We start from the raw sequence: 10,934 nt of genomic DNA, 5'->3' as shown, positions 1-10,934 counted from the left end.
GGAGGAGGAGGAGGAGGAGGAGGAAGAAGAAGAAACAAAACTGTAACCAGGCCAGCTTCAGAAGATGATTTATTCTGTGTATGTTCAGAATCATCCAAAGTGAGCGTCACCCACCAAGGGCAGGGAGAGAAGGGTTTTCGAAGGACAAGGGTGAGGCACCCATGGGTAACTGAAGGCTTGGGTTTCATCTGTGGCCTGTGTGAGTCATGTGCTCAGTCACTCAGTTTCCTTCCTCACAAAGCTCAGCTCTTAATAATAACACTCAAAGGCCTTGAGTAAAGAGCCAGAAAAATGGATGAGATGAGGTGACTGCTGTCCTCTGCATTCAAGTCCCCAAGTGTGGTGAGTGTTTGCTTGTTTGTTTTTAACAACGTGTGTTTCTATAAGAGACTCTTAAGTCTGGTCTGTAAATGAGAAAAATACTATTAGTGTCACTGCCGTGAAAGTGAGAAGAAAAAGGAGCACACACACACACACACACACACACACACACACACACACAGCTTCCTTCAGCTCTAGGCACATCAAGGCAGGTACTTTCCTAGTCCTGAATTACAGTTGTAGAAGAGGGAGCTCCTGCCGGTCAATTACTGTGAGCCAAGCAGGTCTGTAGCCACCAGTTGTCATTTCAAGCATTAGTCCCCGATGGAAGGTTTACCCTCCCTGGATTAGAAGGTGTTAGGCAAACACCATTAGGCCAGTATTGTCACAGGCAAATTCTCCACCAATTGTCCTACCAGAAGTGTGTGTGTGTGTGTGTGTGTGTGTGTGTGTGTGTGTGTGTGGTGTGTTTGGGACTCTTGATCAGCCTCTCAGAGGAGGAAGCGGGGTGCTCACAGTCCGTGAGCCTGGAATCAGGAAGAGTGTTGAGGACTGAGCAAGGAATGAGAGTGTGTGTGTTCTGTCAACAAGCCATGTTTTCTCAACTCGAGGGCTAAGCCTCTGGGCAAACGCCTTCAACTCCTTATTCAGAACAAATAGCAAGAAAAATGTTTCCTACCCACAGCAGAACTCAGTCTTGGTGACAGGCAGAAAGTGTGGCGTCTGGGAGTGACTCTCAGCCCCCCTCTGCCTGAAACCTCAAGATCAGGAGGCCCACAAAACTAAGCAATCCTCCCCCTTCAGAAGCTTCTGGGAAGGGAATTCTCTCGCTTAAGGAATTTCTGTCAGGGCCCACAGTCTCCCTTTGTATCTGGTGCCCAGGTGAGAGGCAGGTAAATGTATCCCTAGCCACGTGACAGGAAACAAATCCTTCCTCCTAGCCTTTGCACACAGACACACACCACACACACACCTCAGGGCTTTGGGCACTGCCTGAGAGCCAGACTGAGCATCCCCCACGGGCGGGAGGCCTGCCCAGCAAGGACCAGCCCCTGCTTCAACCACAGCTCCCACTCGTCCTCCTAGATGCAGGGGCTTCAGCAGCTGACCCAGCTGAGCAAGACCTCTCCCCTCCCTTCCTTTTCTGACAGCCGTTGCCTGTCTCTCTGCCCAGAAAGGCATCTGTTGTGGGTCACCCCGGAACTCCACTCGCTCTCAGTGAGAGCCTGTGCTTTTACTGTACGGGCAAGTTTATTGCTGGCTTAATGAGTTTCCAAAAGGACATCGCAGCTGAGGACACCCAACACACATCTGGTGATGGTGGTGGGGACAGAGAAAGAGTTCTCGCCCTGAGCTCGGCTTGCGCTGGTGACAGTTGGACGGCTGGCTGCTTAGTTCTTTCTGGTCTGCTCCCGGCACAAATTATCTTTGGGAAAATAGCTGAAAAAATAAGGAAATGGTTTCTTCTCTGTGGGGGATGGAGTCATCTTGTCTTTGGGGAATCAGAAGACGTCTTCAGTGAACGTGCCTGGACTGTGTATACGTTTTTTTTTTAAACTGCCAGAGCCTCCACAACATATTCAACCCAATTCTGAAAGTGGCCGGCTACGCCGCAGCCCCATTTCACTGTGGGCTTTCCCACTCTCCCCACAGCAGCTAGCATTTTATCAATTTATCCATCTGGAACAAGACTCGAAATCTCTTACACAGGATTTAAAGCAGCAGGCTTCGGGATTTTGGAAGCACAGTACTACGGGTGGTCCTCCATCCCAAATGTTGATCCTGTAACCGGTCAGCAAATCATGTTTCTTTATGACTGTGTTTAACTCGACACAAAAAGCACAAAAAGATGCTAGAACTTAGGTCATTTAAAACAGTGCTTTTTAAAAAAATTTAAAAACAATCAGGGCACATATCTTTTAATTTTTACTTCACATTGTTTAGTTATCTGATACTAGGAAAACAATTTATGTGTTATTTTTTATGTACTTGGGTGCATCATCACACAAGCACTCCAAGACACAGGAAGAAAAAGCGATTCTTTGAAGATGAAACAGTGTAGTGAGTTGTGAGCTAAGATACAAAGGGGCGTAGGGACCTAAAAACTAGTTTAATGCACACAAACACACACACTCTCACACACACTCACACAATCACACATACCACCTCAGGTTCTCTCAGATCTATCCATACATTGTTTTTTTTTTCTACAACTGCAAATTTTCAAGTTTCAAATTCAAGCTCATTATTATGCTCAGTCACAAACAAGATTGAAAACATTATCATTTCTTACATAAATAGCCCATTAACTTTCCCCCCATCTGAAGCTGTCTAAAGACAGAGAAGTATTAGGCTTGCAGGACTTGCAGATGCTGCAGAGAAGCGGGAAGGGGAGGCCACTTCTTGAGTAAAACTGCAGAATGACCCTTGCCAAGGATTGTTTTGAAAAGTCCCAGCCTTGGTCCCCATGGACAACTGTGTATGTTGGGGTCTAACACACCTCTGAGGGCTGGTGCCTCTCCTAAGCTGACCCATGCTCTGGTCATAGAAAATTCTTTTATCCGAGCATCAAGGGCTTGTGGAATTAATAAATCGGCTTCAAATACAACCACTGTCCCCAGTTATAGTTCCTTGGGGCGGGAGCTCCCAACGCAGACAGAATTCAAATACTTCCCTGGTGTTTGTAAATCCTAGTACTTTCCATCACTTCGTTAAACCTTCCCACCAGGAGTGACTTCTATACCTCGCATGACATATTTATATATATAATATCGCGTTATATATTATATATACTTAAAGTCGTTAAAAGTTATGTAGCATTTCGGACGGGGATGGGAAGAGGGAGGAGGGATAGGCGGTAGCGTGTGCCTTGCTTTTTCTGCGGGCAAGGAGCTAAGGCTGTCAGTCTGAGCTCTGGCACCCCTAAGAACCTTGCAAGACAATCTCGCATTTCACAGCTAAGCAAAGCATTCTGAGGCTTCAGCGATGGGATACCTCTCCCGGTCAAGCTTCCCTAATACTGAGCTTGAGAGCTGTTTGAAACGCGCTGAAGCAGCTAGGGCCAGTCCACAGCTGCCCGGCTAAAGCAACTCCAGTCCGCGCGCTCTCCCCTTACTACGAAACCCAGTCTAAGCGTCCTGATGGAAAGTTGTGTTAAGTTTCAGCTCCAGCATGAGCGCCCTGAGCTGGACCAGTGCGGGCTACAGGATAGTAAAGACTTTTCAAAAGAAAATCGGCGTGGGGGAGGCTGGGCCACGGGCCCCGAGTTCCAGCGGGTTGCACCGCTCCTCGGCCACCCCACCACCCCAGCCTCGGGCATCAGCTTGCCTCTGGGATCCTTTTGGGTAGAATCTGAGATTCACCACGAGTCTGCACCGAGGCCAGGCAACGAACCAAACGCAGAGACCCGGCCTCGTCTTGCACTTGTCCGGCGCCCTGGAGTTGGCAACTTCAGTCACTGCGCCCCGCACCCCCTCACCTGGAACTCGAGGGGAAACTGAGGCCCTGAGACCCAAAGGGATCTCGAGACTGAATCTGCCTTCGGCGGCCGGGTCTGTGCTCTTTTAGCGCCTACTGTGTCCCCGGGAGACGCGATCCCGCCCCGCGTCCCTGAGCGCGGTACTCACCCGCACAGTGCAGAGGCGTCCCGAGCGGCCCGGGCCGGGGGATGGCACGCGGAGCGAATGTCGCAGGGTTGCGGCGGCCTCCTGTGCCGGGGACCGGCCCCCTGTCCCGGCCGCAGGTCTCCTGCGCCCCCGCCGGGCCGCGCCGTGCGTGGGGGCCGCGGGGCGCGGCGCTGGCTCCGGGCGGGGACTCGGCCCTGCAGTGCGCGCTGCTCTCGCTGCCGCCACTGCGCTCCCGGAGGAGGGACGCGCCGGCCTCCTCCCTGCGGCGACGCCCACGCCGCCTCCCGGCCCGCAGCGTCCTCACCGCGGCCAGGCACGGCCCCAGAGAGTCAGCAGCGCAGACGGGGACCGCACACAAGCTTCCATCCATCCATCATTCACCCACCCATCATCTATCTATCCATCCATCCATCTATCCATCCATCCATCCACCGTCCGTGTCAGGCCAACTGTTCCACTAGAACAAGACCAACTCGTTTTCTGTTGTCCTGGAACTTTGCATCCACGCTGAGAGTGGGAATCACGAACAAAGAATCCAGAAAAAAAAAGCAGCTGGAGAAAGTTGTAAATACTGAGGAGGGGGAAAGAGGAGCTTGTGGGTAGTGGGACAGCAGAGCAGTCCAGGAAGACATCTCTGAGGAGGTGTCACCTCAGTTACAGGGAAAGTGTGAGGGTGAGGGTGAGTGTGTTATGTATTAGGCCAGAGGTCAGCATTACTGTTTTTGTCATTAGCTCACTCCCCCCACCTCTCTTCTCACACACACAATAAAGCAAGGTTTCTTTTTGAAGATGGAGGTTTTCAGTTCAGATGAGTAGCTGACCAACAAGCTCCAGGGCTCCTCCTGCCTCTGTCTCTTAGGCACTGTGTTAGAGGTGCCAACCACACCATGCCTAGCATTTCTGTAGTTCCCGGGGATCTGAACTCGAGCCCTCCTGCTAGCATGGCGCTTTAAGGACTCGGCCATCCTCCAGTCCCAGTGTCTCCCCGTGGGGCTCAGCTGGCTTCAGATTACTACTGCTGCTTTTCAGACACTGGGACTTGAGGTGTCTCCACCAAGTCAGGCTCTCTGGGCCCCTCATGAGTCCCTGATGGGAAACTAGAAATGGGCTTCAGCTAGACTGTAGTGGCGAAAGATCTATTCCAAGTTTGCAAACACCAGTTTCTTTGGGCCTCTAGCCCTGCCCAGTTTGATTAGGTGGCTCTGAACTCTGACTTCCTTGTTCCAGTAGCTCCCGCTGTAGAGGATCCGATGCCCCCTGCTGGCCTCTGTAGGCACTGCACTCACATGCACAGGCATACGTGCAGGCAGAACACTCATACACAAAAATAAAATCAAATCAGAACCAGACGTGAACCCTTTCCTCGATTTAGAGGGATAATCATCCGTATGTCTACTTTAGGGTAATTTTTTTAAAAAGGGGCTCCCAACTGTAGATGGGTCAGGCCCTGGCATTGCTGGCTCCATCTCCAGTCTTATCTCTCTCCTCCCCACCACAGACACCATACCAGAGCAAATACCTACTGTTGGCATGGCTATCCCCACTCAGTGAGGAGGAATCAGGTGTCTCCTGGATCACAGCGACTCTTCTGCCTTTTAGAAGCAGGATGGACATCTGCTCTTGGACTTGATCTTCTCATCCAGAGCTCAGAGGCAAGACTCTTGTTATGTAGTATTACGGTGTGAATGCTCGGAGTTCACACCACCCACTTTTCCCACCGAGGCTGTAGCTGCCCCCAGCTATGTTCCACATATTACCTACCCCGTGGGGTCATCTCAGAAAGCACAACAGTGTTCTCGCTTCTTGAGGGTCTCAGTGTTCCCTAACAGGGCTCAGCTGGTGAAGTGCTATGGCATCGGCATTACGACCCGAGTTTGGGTCCTCAGCATGCCTGTAAATAGCTGGGCACTGTGGGCAGCTCATGCATGTGATTCTAGAGCTGGGGAGGCAGAGACAGAAGGATCCCTGGGGCTCACTGGCCAGGCAGCCTAGCCTAATCAATGAGCTCCAGGTTCAGTGGGAGATGTCTTTCTCTTAAAAAAATAAGGTAGAGAGTGATTGAATGTCTGGCACACACATGCACATGTGCACACACATGCACACACATACACGCACACCACAGCTAGATGAGGATAGACTGGAATAGGGCATGTTCCATGAATCAGCATGTTGGGTGCAGGTCTCACACTCTCAGATTCAGCCAATCGCAGATTGAAAGCATCCGGAGAAAAAGGATTTCATCTGTGCCAAGCATGAACACACATTTTGACTTGTGTTGTGAGGACTGAACACCCGAGGCAGTTTTATGTCCCTAGCCTCATGCTCAGAATGTTTTTCTTGTCATTATTCCCCAAGAAATATGGCACAGCAATGATTTCCATTTCCTCTGATCACATTGGGTGCCCAAATAATCTAGAGTTCATAGTGCATGAAGGGGAGGCCTAAGACTCTATGCAAATGTTACTCCATTTTACCAGTCACCTGCATATGCAGACACATACACAGGCTATATATACAAGTACATACTATATGCAAAAGTACATATAAATATGCACAATATACCATGTACAAATCATACACTATATACATGTACACATATATTTACACAATACAAACATATACATATATATACTATATATACATATTGATACACATGAACAAATATACCATATATACACATATACTATATATGTACATATGCTACATAACACATATATTATATATAAACCTACACATATGCATATATATCACACATATACTACGTATACACATATTATATACACACATACACAAGCACACATGTTCTATATATACATACCACTTCTATACTTTTACACACATGCTGTATACACATAAATACTAAATACACATATACTATATACATATACACAGATGTTATATACATACAGACATATATACACACATGTAAACAAAGTACACACACACACACACACACACACACACACACACAGAGGACCAGGATATGAAATGTTCTCTGTGGTCTTGGGCATCTCCTAACTCAGTGTGAGTTAACGGATCCTGCACCAGCACGGCCTGCTATCTTTCTGAAGCCTCACCAGCCTGAGGCCCCTGAGGTGGAGGTGGGAAGCAGGTGTTTATTAGCTTCATTTCTCTTTCTCTCAAGGCAGCAGTCTCAGGGCTGGTACCCATTAGTGTCTCCAGGGGACCTTTTAAATCTCCACCCCACACCAATTAACCCAGCCTCTCTGGGGACAGGACTGGGAACTAGCGCTTTCCAAAGCCCCTGGGTCATTTCTACAAACAACAGAGAGGGAATCCTAGTCTTTGAGAAGCTCTGATTGGAAACCATCCCCCAGTCCTTGGCCTCGATTTTTAATCTGAAGGTGCTAGACCATAGGACAGGCTCTTACATGCCTTGCCGTACTCATCTGCCTTGGAATAGTGGCCCAGCACCTTCCCAGTCAACATGGTATATGGGAGACCAGATGGACTGTGTAAACCGTGGGCACACTATAGCTTACACACATGTGCATCCTACATACATGCATGCACTCCATATCCTATATCATATATATCCTACACACACACACAGACACAGACACATACACACTATATCCTATACACATGTACATCCTACAACACACACGTGTACTTTCAATGCAGAACTATTCCCATTTCCACACACATTCCTTTCTCACCCACAAGATGTCTGCTGGGAAGAAAGCCCTCCATTTTTGAATGTTCTCACAGACTTTAGTTCTTTTCAGAAAGGATTCAAGGCCGCAGTAATGGAATGACGATAGATTAAAGAAAAAGAGGTAACAACGAAAGGCTGGGAAGGAAAGGAAGTCGAGGATGAGGCTTGCACACAGAAAGTGCACGGGGAGCTTTGGGTGCTTGTCAGCAGTGAACTGAGAATTAGCCGTGAGCTTCCTGGCTGCCAATGCAAACTGGAAAATGTGATCAGTTACATCGGCATTTCTCCGATTCAAAAGCGCATGCGCAAAGGCACTCGGTAGGCAAAAAAGGAGCTGAGGTCCCGGCTCCTGCGTCATCCTTCCCTCTGTGGGAATTGTGAAGGACCTTGAAGGAGCCCCCACACCTCCAAAAGCTCCGCGGAGTCAAAATCAAAACTAGTCATTTCAGAGCGGTTCACAGCCACAAACCAAGCTGCTTGGCAAATCAGGCCTTTGGCTGATGCTCATCAAGGAAGGTGACCCAGGGGTCCTCACAGATGTGGAAACATGCCGCGGCACCAGACCAGGGGGCTTGTTACACACATCTGGGACAAAAAAATATTCCCTTACCAGGAGGGAAAAAAAGAGGCCTGGGAAGATGCTTGCGAGGGACCGTGCCTACTGGGCAGTGGGACAACCTGAGTTTGGATGCCCAGAACCCACATAATGCCAGACACGGGAGCACACATCTGTAATTCCAGTGGTCCTGTGTGAGGTGGGGGGCAGAGAAAGAAAAATCTCTGGACACTCAGGATCCAACCAGCCTGGGTCTAATAGCAAACCCGGAAGGCACTGTGGCTCACACTCACAGGGGGTGGGGTTGGGATGGGGTTGGGGGTAGGACTCGAATTTTCCCAAACGCAAGAAGGCAAACACAGGCATGTTTCACTCCGGCAACCCTCCAGTGAGCAGCCAACAGAGCATCTCTGCTTCTACCACACGTCCGGGCGCACAAGGCGCAGCTTCTTGCGATGATCACATGAGGCTGACACACATCCACCCAGAACTTGATTCAGAATTCCTCTCAAAAAAAATCTCCTTCCTCAAAGGAAGGGAAAACATTATCATTTCCAGCAGCGAGGGGACACGAGGCCGTGTTTGGACACACTCATGGCAAGCTGAACGTGAGGCTGGGTCGTCACGTGCACAGGACAATTTGTTGGCAACTTCAGTAGCCACTCGCTGATCAGAAAGCTGCGAGTTGTGTTATTTAACTAATTAATGATCGTGTCATGTTCACACACCACCCTGACCTTTACCGAGGGGTACTTGCTAGGGTTTGAATATGTTCTCCAAAAACTCAGGTGCCGAAAGCAAACGGCCATTGTATGTGTTGGTATTAAGGACACTTTAAAGGGTAGTTAATCCACAAGGCCCCTCCCTCGTGAGCAGTAAGGACTCTAAGGTGGTGGTTCTCAACCCCTCTGGGGTTGATTGACCTTTTCACAAGGCTCGCATATCAGATATCCTGTACAGCAGGTATTTATATTGCAGCTCATAACAGTAGCAAAATTATAGTTATGAAGTAGCAACAAAAATAATTTTATGGTTGGGGGGGTCACTACAACATAAGGAACTGTATTAAAAGTTACAGCATTAGGAAAGTTGAGGACTACTGGCCTAAAGCATTTGTAAATAAGTCCTGCCTTCGGCTTTTTACCTCATGAAGACACCATGGGACACAACAGCGACTGGCGTGCCATCTTGGGGACAGAGAGCAGCCTAGATTTTGAAACTTCCAACACCTTGATCTTGAGCTCCCCACCCAGCCTCTAAACCTGAGGGGCAACTTTCTGCTCTTTGTAAAATACCTAGTCTCTGGTATTTTGTGATAACAGAACAAACAGACTGAGGTAGCATCTAATGTGTCATTTGTAGTTTAGGAAATAGTTTGGGGGTTGGGCCAACACAATGTTTTATCATTTTTCCACTTGAAACTATGATAAATTAGTGAAATACTGGAATTTTGTGGCCTTTAGGAGATGGGGCCTGATGGGTCTTTTGGTTGTTAGGGGCCACCCTCAAAGGGGCTTGTGGGACCCCCAAATCTCTCTCTTCCTTTCTCTCTCTGTTTCCTGGGTTAGGAGGCGAGCAGTTAACTTCACTCCTGTTCCGACGTGTTCTCCGGTGGCCCCAAATGTAATCGGTCCAGAACCATGAGCTACAGTGAACCTTTTTTCTATAAGCTGATTGCACTGGAGTTCTGTTATACTGATAGTGAGCCTCGTAAGTTCCTGTAGGCTCTCTCCATCATGCTGGGGCTGACTATCTTTCTCACATTAACCCTCAAGGATTTCTACCCCTCCTTTCCTTCTTGACTCTTCCTTCAGAGACATGCGGCTTTTACTTTCATTTTCTCTGGACAGAATTCCAAGATTTCTACTGTCTTCATTTATGTTCTTGCTTTTAGCTACTAAGAAACATCTTTGCAGCTGAATGGAGCCAACGAGCTGTGGAGGTGTGTCTACGAAGTGGACTGCTTAGGAGCCAACCCCATGTCCCTCACTCTCTGAGCACTCCTCCTACCCTCTGAGCACTCCTCCCCTCCCCCCAGTTCACCGAGCACTCCCATGCTCCCCCTACTCTGAGCATTCCTGCACTCCTGATGACACTTTGAATACCTGAGGAGAACACAGGAGTGCCTCCAGTCAGAGGTCTAGAGAAGGAGAAGATGACATTCACAGAGAGGTGCGGCATAGCACAAGGAAGGGCCGTTCTCAGCCAAGTGGACAGCTGTCATTCCTGTCTAAGCCACTGTACCTACTAGATCTGTCCTCACTCAGTACCACAGCTTGTGTAAGATGGAAGGTGAGCCTCAGGCTGTGCGCTGCCCTGCCAAGAGCCATCTGCTACCTGACTTCCAGTCCTCGGGCACCGAGCGTGCTCCATCTCAGCTGAACTCCAGAGGAGTGCTCTGGCCTGCACTGCTGGGCAGGACAACAAACAGATGTCCCCAGGGTCTTGATAGCTCCTCCCCCAGGTGACTGCCAACCCCTCTCTGGAACCTCTGAGGCATGTGCCACATACCCCTGCCACAGTGTGATGACAGCGCAGTCTCTGCTCAGAACAAGGCCTCTAAGTCCACCAAAGGTACCTAAGAGGATAGCCGGACACTGACGGGAAAGGCAGATGGACGGACACACAGTCCCACCTCACTCTAGACATGGAAATAAGTTCCCAGTAGACGGCAGACTTACATGGATGTTCAAAAACTAAGCTATTTCTGGGGAAAATCTGGAGAAAAAACAGTGCAACCTCAGGGTAGAAA

At 49.1% G+C, this 10,934-nt stretch overlaps 1 protein-coding gene across 1 annotated transcript in view; it reads right to left on the bottom strand.

Annotated features, from left to right (window-relative positions):
- Positions 1-4,162, bottom strand: part of Eya2 (EYA transcriptional coactivator and phosphatase 2) — a 169,089-nt gene extending 164,927 nt beyond the window's left edge. The window contains exon 1 of the mRNA XM_031372772.1: positions 3,948-4,162. The gene's annotated coding sequence lies outside the window, so the exon portion shown is untranslated. The remainder of the gene's footprint in view (positions 1-3,947) is intronic.
- Between the last annotated feature and the right edge of the window lie 6,772 nt (positions 4,163-10,934).

Source organism: Mastomys coucha, unplaced genomic scaffold (genome assembly GCF_008632895.1).
Source record: "Mastomys coucha isolate ucsf_1 unplaced genomic scaffold, UCSF_Mcou_1 pScaffold15, whole genome shotgun sequence".
In the NCBI taxonomy this organism is placed as follows: Eukaryota; Metazoa; Chordata; class Mammalia; order Rodentia; family Muridae; genus Mastomys; species Mastomys coucha.
The sequence above is the reverse complement of the archived record's forward strand: the minus strand, read 5'-3'. Positions and strand labels throughout refer to the sequence as shown.